Raw genomic sequence first — 9,012 nt, 5'->3', positions numbered from 1 at the left:
AACAGGTTCCGTAGTCAAGAACAGAAAGAGATGATAATGGAGGAGCTTGTCTCTATAGGCAGAGGGAATATTGTTCAATAAATAATGGCAATGCAACAGAATTGCAAGAAGATATAGAGCCTGATTGGGTCCACCAACCAATATTCTGGAACTGTATATGGTTTTTTAAAGTCTATCCAATATCCCACCATGCAAGAAGCGTTAGTGACTAAATAATAGCTGGAGAGAACCTCACTGCAGTTTCAGTGGGTCAGTCTTGCAGTAAGCGACTGAAAAAATGGCTCTGAGCACTATGGGACTTAACATCTATGGTCATCAGTCCCCTAGAACTTAGAACTACTTAAACCTAACTAACCTAAGGACAGCACACAACACCCAGTCATCACGAGGCAGAGAAAATCTCTGACCCCGCCGGGAATCGAACCCGGGAACCCGGGCGCGGGAAGCGAGAACGCTACCGCACGACCACGAGCTGCGGACTAAGCGACTGATCCTGCAATGATACTGGAAGCCAGCAGAAGAAGAAGAATGGTTTACTACTCACTAACAATATACATACTTCGAATGTCAGGCCATCTGATTGCGGGAAGACTAATCTTAACCTGTTGCTGTTAACACATCCTGAAAGGATTCTTTTCGAGCATGTATATTTTTTTTCAAACACAGCAGATGTTCAATGGAAACAGTTACATTCCACCTCCAGAGAAAGTAAAACCAGTGTATTCATTTTTGATGACGTAGTGGAATCGAGGGACGAGAACCAGAAATATTTTTGCACTGGTCACCATATGCAAGTCCATGTCTTTTATTTGAGCCAGACATAGAGCAGCATCCTAAAGCAGTGAGTCTGGGATAATGCAAACCTTATTGTTGATTTCAAAGAGGACAATATCAATTTAAAGCATATTTACCGATCTCATGTGGTAATTGCGATGACATTCAATGAATTTGCTGCCATATGTGTGGATTTTTCCCCCCCCATGAACCATGGACCTTGCCGTTGGTGGGGAGGCTTGCGTGCCTCAGCGATACAGATACCCGTACCGTAGGTACAACCACAACGGAGGGGTATCTGTTGAGAGGCCAGACAAACGTGTGGTTCCTGAAGAGGGGCAGCAGCCTTTTCAGTAGTTGCAAGGGCAACAGTCTGGATGATTGACTGATCTGGCCTTGTAACAATAACCAAAACGGCCTTGCTGTGCTGGTACTGCGAACGGCTGAAAGCAAGGGGAAACTACGGCCGTAATTTTTCCCGAGGGCATGCAGCTTTACTGTATGATTAAATGATGATGGCGTCTTCTTGGGTAAAATATTCCGGAGGTAAAATAGTCCCCCATTCGGATCTCCGGGCGGGGACTACTCAAGAGGATGTCGTTATCAGGAGAAAGAAAACTGGCGTTCTACGGATCGGAGCGTGGAATGTCAGATCCCTTAATCGGGCAGGTAGGTTAGAAAATTTAAAAAGGGAAATGGATAGGTTAAAGTTAGATATAGTGGGAATTAGTGAAGTTCGGTGGCAGGAGGAACAAGACTTCTGGTCAGGTGACTACAGGGTTATAAACACAAAGTCAAATAGGGGTAATGCAGGAGTAGGTTTAATAATGAATAGGAAAATAGGAATGCGGGTAAGCTACTACAAACAGCATAGTGAACGCATTATTGTGGCCAAGATAGATACGAAGCCCACACCTACTACAGTAGTACAAGTTTATATGCCAACTAGCTCTGCAGATGACGAAGAAATTGAAGAAATGTATGATGAAATAAAAGAAATTATTCAGATAGTGAAGGGAGACGAAAATTTAATAGTCATGGGTGACTGGAATTCGAGTGTAGGAAAAGGGAGAGAAGGAAACGTAGTAGGTGAACATGGATTGGGGCTAAGAAATGAAAGAGGAAGCCGCCTGGTAGAATTTTGCACAGAGCACAACTTAATCATAGCTAACACTTGGTTTAAGAATCATGATAGAAGGTTGTATACATGGAAGAACCCTGGAGATACTAAAAGGTATCAGATAGATTATATAATGGTAAGACAGAGATTTAGGAACCAGGTTTTAAATTGTAAGACATTTCCACGGGCAGATGTGGACTCTGACCACAATCTATTGGTTATGACCTGTAGATTGAAACTGCAAAAAGGTGGGAATTTAAGGAGATGGGACCTGGATAAACTGAAAGAACCAGAGGTTGTACAGAGTTTCAGGGAGAGCGTAAGGGAACAAATCACAGGAATGGGGGAAAGAAATACAGTAGAAGAAGAATAGGTAGCTTTGAGGGATGAAGTAGTGAAGGCAGCAGAGGATCAAGTAGGTAAAAAGACGAGGGCTAGTAGAAATCCTTGGGTAACAGAAGAAATATTGAATTTAATTGATGAAAGGAGAAAATATAAAAATGCAGTAAATGAAGCAGGCAAAAAGGAATACAAACGTCTCAAAAATGAGATCGACAGGAAGTGCAGAATGGCTAAGCAGGGATGGCTAGAGGACAAATGTAAGGATGTAGAGGCTTATCTCACTAGGGGTAAGATAGATACTGCCTACAGGAAAATTAAAGAGACCTTTGGAGATAAGAGAACCACTTGTATGTACATCAAGAGCTCAGATGGAAACCCAGTTCTAAGCAAAGAAGGGAAAGCAGAAAGGTGGAAGGAGTATATAGAGGGTCTATACAAGGGCGATGCACTAGAGGACAATATTATGGAAATGGAAGAGGATGTAGATGAAGATGAAATGGGAGATACGATACTGCGTGAAGAGTTTGACAGAGCACTGAAAGACCTGAGTCGAAACAAGGCCCCCGGAGTAGACAACATTCCAGTAGAACTACTGACGGCCTTGGGAGAGCCAGTCCTGACAAAACTCTACCATCTGGTGAGCAAGATGTATGAAACAGGCGAAATACCCTCAGACTTCAAGAAGAATGTAATAATTCCAATCCCAAAGAAAGCAGGTGTTGACAGATGTGAAAATTACCGAACTATCAGTTTAATAAGCCACAGCTGCAAAATACTAACACGAATTCTTTACAGACGAATGGAAAAACTAGTAGAAGCCGATCTCGGGGAAGATCAGTTTGGATTCCGTAGAAATACTGGAACACGTGAGGCAATACTGACCTTACGACTTATCTTAGAAGAAAGATTAAGGAAAGGCAAACCTACGTTTCTAGCATTTGTAGACTTAGAGAAAGCTTTTGACAATGTTGACTGGAATACTCTCTTTCGAATTCTAAAGGTGGCAGGGGTAAAATACAGGGAGCGAAAGGCTATTTACAATTTGTACAGAAACCAGATGGCAGTTATAAGAGTCGAGGGACATGATAGGGAAGCAGTGGTTGGGAAGGGAGTAAGACAGTGTTGTAGCCTCTCCCCGATGTTATTCAATCTGTATATTGAGCAAGCAGTAAAGGAAACAAAAGAAAAATTTGGAGTAGGTATTAAAATCCATGGAGAAGAAATAAAAACTTTGAGGTTCGCCGATGACATTGTAATTCTGTCAGAGACAGCAAAGGACTTGGAGGAGCAGTTGAACGGAATGGATGGTGTCTTGAAGGGAGGATATAAGATGAACATCAACAAAAGCAAAACGAGGATAATGGAATGTAGTCGAATTAAGTCGGGTGATGCTGAGGGTATTAGATTAGGAAATGAGACACTTAAAGTAGTAAAGGAGTTTTGCTATTTGGGGAGCAAAATAACTGATGATGGTCGAAGTAGAGAAGATATAAAATGTAGACTGGCAATGGCAAGGAAAGCGTTTCTGAAGAAGAGAAATTTGTTAACATCAAGTGTAGATTTAAGTGTCAGGAAGTCATTTCTGAAAGTATTTGTATGGAGTGTAGCCATGTATGGAAGTGAAACATGGACGGTAAATAGTTTGGACAAGAAGAGAATAGAAGCTTTCGAAATGTGGTGCTACAGAAGAATGCTGAAGATTAGATGGGTAGAACACATAACTAATGAGGAAGTATTGAATAGGATTGGGGAGAAGAGGAGTTTGTGGCACAACTTGACCAGAAGAAGGGATCGGTTGGTAGGACATGTTCTACGGCATCAAGGGATCACCAGTTTAGTATTGGAAGGCAGCGTGGAGGGTAAAAATCGTAGGGGGAGACCAAGAGATGAATACACTAAGCAGATTCAGAAGGATGTAGGTTGCAGTAGGTACTGGGAGATGAAGAAGCTTGCACAGGAAAGAGTAGCATGGAGAGCTGCATCAAACCAGTCTCAGGACTGAAGACCACAACAACAACAACAACAACATGTGTGGATTATTGGAATAACGTGTAGTATTGCTTCTTGGTTATAAATGACAGAATGAAACTGAACGATGACAGATATAAACGAAACTTCCAGGAGTTCCTGCTTATAGGTTATTGTACCGGTATGCGACTGTATCCGTAAACTGTAGACTACAGACAAATTTTCACATGTTTGCACACTTGTTCAGAGAATGCAAAGCACATGTGTCTATACGTTGACAGAAAAATCGAGGCAGTCAGTACTAAGTTAATGGAACTGGAAAGACCTATCAACCTGGTAGCTAGAAATGGTGACACACTGGGGCGGAAGAAAACTAAAATCCAGAAATGTGACCTACACTCAATGAGTAAATTGAAGAACCCAACACAAAACTGACAGATATGCTTGGTTACATTAAGGAGATAGTTAATGAATTTGACAACCCATCACCATCACTAGTCTGAGAGCTTAAATAAATTGCGCACTATCTCAAAAGCGGTTTAGTGAACAGCAGAATGCTGAAAACAAAGTGTAAGATTATTGAAGCATGGAAGGCTATTCATCGGAAATTACAATTGTTAAAGTTAGGGCTATTGCCATGACTTCAGTTCCTCTCAGAAACTTTTGAGCTAGTAACCGGAAGTCTGTAAAGGCCCTCACATACAGTGGATGGAGACAGAAAAGAAAAATTTGATAGAAGAAGAATTAGAAGAAGAGGCAGTATTTATTATTACTGATTTCATTAATAGTCAGTGTTACTGGTTTAGACAGAACATGTGAGGTAAACAGAAAGAAACCTTACCTGTTAGGTAGTCACCCAATATGTTTAACTGAGAATGCAATGCAATTCGAAGATAAGAAATTTGAAAGAACATGTGGTTTAGTAGAGCTAATAATCTTGAAAACTTTGAACATGAGAAAGTATTTCCCGAAAGAGATGAAAGAGTATGCTGAAATATTGAGTATGATTAACGTGCTTAGGAAAGGCAACACCACAGAAGGAGAATAAAAGCCTCCAGGAGTGAATAGTACAAGGATACAATTAAACCTATGTTGGCAATTCCACATAGCGTAGACAAAGGCGTTGAAGTTCAGCATAGAACACTTAACAATTTACATCTGAAGCACATATATATCCATGACCCAAATGAAATCATAGAATAGTTATCACTGCTCAAAGCATCAGCTGAAGCAGGGAATACAGGTCACACAAACCAGATGGTATCAATTATTTCGAAGCTTCGAGAAAGATGTATCATCGAGTAATTATGGACATGGTCGTTCATGAGCACCACAGGCCAGGGCACAAAACATTTACACACAAACAAGTGATAATACAAGTATTAGATGATTTATGGCAGGCTAAACTCCTAGATATTTGAGAATATGCGCAATTGAATAAAGGTTCCAAGTACATTCTAATGATCATAGATACATATTCCAAATTGACGTGGGCTCTAACTGAGAAAATATGGAAGCATTTTAATCAGTGATGGAATGACATCCAATAACCCACAATTCAGCATACGTTCAATTGAAAGTCAGTATTGTTGAACAGCTAAACAGGACGATCAAAAACTGGATGTGGATGCAGTTCAGTCCTCGATGATCATACAAATGGCCGTACATTCTACCGCAAATTATTAATGACTGATTAGACTACTAATCATACAATTAAGATGACATATTCTGGATGATATGTTGCATATTTCAAAGTAAAAAATTGCATTTGAGAAGTTTTACCTACTGAACTGTTCATTATACCCAGGAACTTACATCGTAAAGGACAACGATAGTGAGAAACTGCAGGAAGTTTTTACACATAGTAATTACAGAAAAGCTCTGAACTAGATGTGTTCCTCGAAGAGCGGGTCATAAGACACTGAGGGAGCAAGGCATGGGTGAAATTGTCTCCGCTCCCCATGAAAGCACAACAGTTGGGTGAACTGCCACAACTTATACATAATAGGACACACTAACCTCAAGCACACAGAAACATGACGTGAACGCTGTAGAATGCATTACCTGAGCCAGTGTCGCTTTAGTCTACCAGATGAACCACATATCTGTGGATACAACTTCTGTGAGCCTGGAACAAAGCTGAAAAAGCGTCTATCTCGAGGAGATAAGGGAATTAATATACGTGATAAGACGTACAAGAAGCACAGTATTGCTGAAGCCACAATGAAGATAGTTGCACTATGGACAGAATATTTGCTGATAAGGGACTGATAGGGAGCAATGCATTGCTGCACTCTTGAGGTTGATAAGCAAATGCACGCTAAACATAAATTCAGTGCTGGAATAACTTTCAGGCAAATTATGTGTACAGCTCATCATACGCTAAGGAAAAAGAAAAGCCTACAGGATGTGTAGAAAATTGCATCAAATCAGCAGTCGCATTGGTGAAAGGTACCTTGATGCAGAAAGAAGGAAGGAAAAGATGCCTAGAGTTCTGCCGAAACCTAAAACATCTGTCGAAATAATTGCACTTCTAATCCCTGCATCTGATGGGCTGATGGCCAATAGTTCATATCAAAAGGAGCCACTTCCATAACTCGAGCAGTAAAGAATGCAGAAAATGCGAAGAAGCTACTAGTGGAGGCTAACAGACGTAATGTGGCCATGGAGGCCATCGCTATCAGCAAGAGACTATATTTAAAACCGCCCAGGAAAGAACCTGGATTGTTTATAAAAAAAAGTCATAGCAATACTACTGGACAGACTGCTTACAAATATAGAGTTACTTATACTCATCAGAAAAGTCAAAATGCCAAGATTTGGCGGTGACATTCGTGTCCAATGTTTCTCCAAACGACTGTATAAAAACAACCAGTATGCAGTTCACTGCATCAGTTGAAGTTTACATGCAATGTTGTACACTCTAATTCTAAAAGAACATTCGTCTACATTAAAAGGGAACTCCTTTCCTCCAATAGATCTAAGCAAGAGGGAGTGGAGTATTGCATTCATTAGTCTGAAGACGTGCAATAGCGTAGCTATTGTCACTGAGCTAAACAATGAAATGCATCAAGGAAGTGGGGAAGTTGTGGTGATACATCCTGGTTCCTGTAACATTGGCAGTTTAGATGCATACATAAAACGATTTGTAAAAGGGTGGAGAAGATGGGCATAAAATTGTACTGCATAAATCAGTAAAACGGAAATTACCGCATATATCTCTATCAGACAAAGAGAATCTGAAACTTTTAGGTGTACTGAATTCCAGAGTTCAGCTGCCATAAACGTACTGTACATGTGAGCTGTATGAATATCCTATCCTTTCCGAGTCATCTTGTCAAGTATGAGCGATCAAAACATTTTTTCAGCTAGAAATGCCACGCTTTATCATTCTAGCACTGCAGACAGGCAGGAAAGGGAATCTGAAAAAGGATTTTAGTTTATTTGACAACTGTAAACAAACCAACGCTAGAGTATGCATAAACTCCCAGTTTTTTTTATACGGCTTGATTGGAACAAAAATGTATGTGGACTATTCTGTGACATGTACGTGAGATTTTGCCCATATTATTATGAGATTTATGATGGTTTTGGGTGGACACTCAGCCCCCAGAAGTTTAAGCATTTGTCACCCACAGTGGTGATAAACTGTTCATAGCAACTCGAGGTAGTGAAGACAGGAACTGTGGGCGTACATTTGAATTGGAATCATCACAAAACTTTTCTGCTGGCACCGCAGCATACGTTTTATCCCTTTCTGACTGTCTCGTAAACTACTCGCCATTAACAGGAATTTTGCAACGCGTAGTATGATTGTAGAGGTATTACACAACATGTGGAATATTTTGCAATGATGATAAAAAGTGTGAACATCATTACAGTCACAAAAGGTGCACGTCACATTCTCTAACACTGTACAAGTACTAACAAGGTATTACACAATCATCGTTTCACTCAGACTCTTTTGCTCAGTGCGGTGTGTTAAAACTCGGTAAACAACCTTGCGGCTGACACGATTTTACCGTGCGAAACGCTAGGATAATGGTGGAGTGGCATCTGAAGGTATGGTGTCACTGCTCTGATAATGATAAAGACTGCATAATTTACGACAAATGTCATGAGAAGATGCATTCACTTCAAAAATTTATAAAAATTCATCTATGAAAAATCACAAAACACATAGAGCTCCTGCACTCAGCTTGTTGAAGAAGAAGAAGAGAAGTGGACAACATGAGTTTATGAATACTTCAGAAATTGTACTAGTACTATTGAATTGATTTACGAATAACTCTACTGCTTTTTTAGAATAAAACCTTTCTATTTATTCTCTTCACATTTTCCTTCTCCTCACTTGCAGACTTCAGGTAAGTATTTAACATACACTACTGGCCATTAAAATTGCTACACCAAGAAGAAATGCAGATGATAAATTGGTATTCATTGGACAAATATATTATACTAGAACTGACATGTGATTACACTTTCACGCAATTTGGGTGCATAGATCCTGAGACATCTGTACCCAGAACAACCACATCTGGCCGTAATAACGGCCTTGATACGCCTGGGCGTTGAGTCGAACAGAGCTTGGATGGCGTGTACAGGTACAGCTGCCCACGCAGCTTCAACACGATACCACAGTTCATAAAGAGTAGTGATGGCGTATTGTGACGAGCCAGTTGCTCGACCACCATTGACCAGACGCTTTCAGTTGGTGAGAGATCTGGAGAATGTGCTGGCCAGGGCAGCAGTTGAACATTTTCTGTATCCAGAAAGGCCCGTACAGGTCGCAGAGGTGACCGAGACGT

This window comes from Schistocerca cancellata, chromosome 2, assembly GCF_023864275.1.
Source record: "Schistocerca cancellata isolate TAMUIC-IGC-003103 chromosome 2, iqSchCanc2.1, whole genome shotgun sequence".
NCBI classification, from domain to species: domain Eukaryota; kingdom Metazoa; phylum Arthropoda; class Insecta; order Orthoptera; family Acrididae; genus Schistocerca; species Schistocerca cancellata.
The sequence above is the reverse complement of the archived record's forward strand: the minus strand, read 5'-3'. Positions refer to the sequence as shown.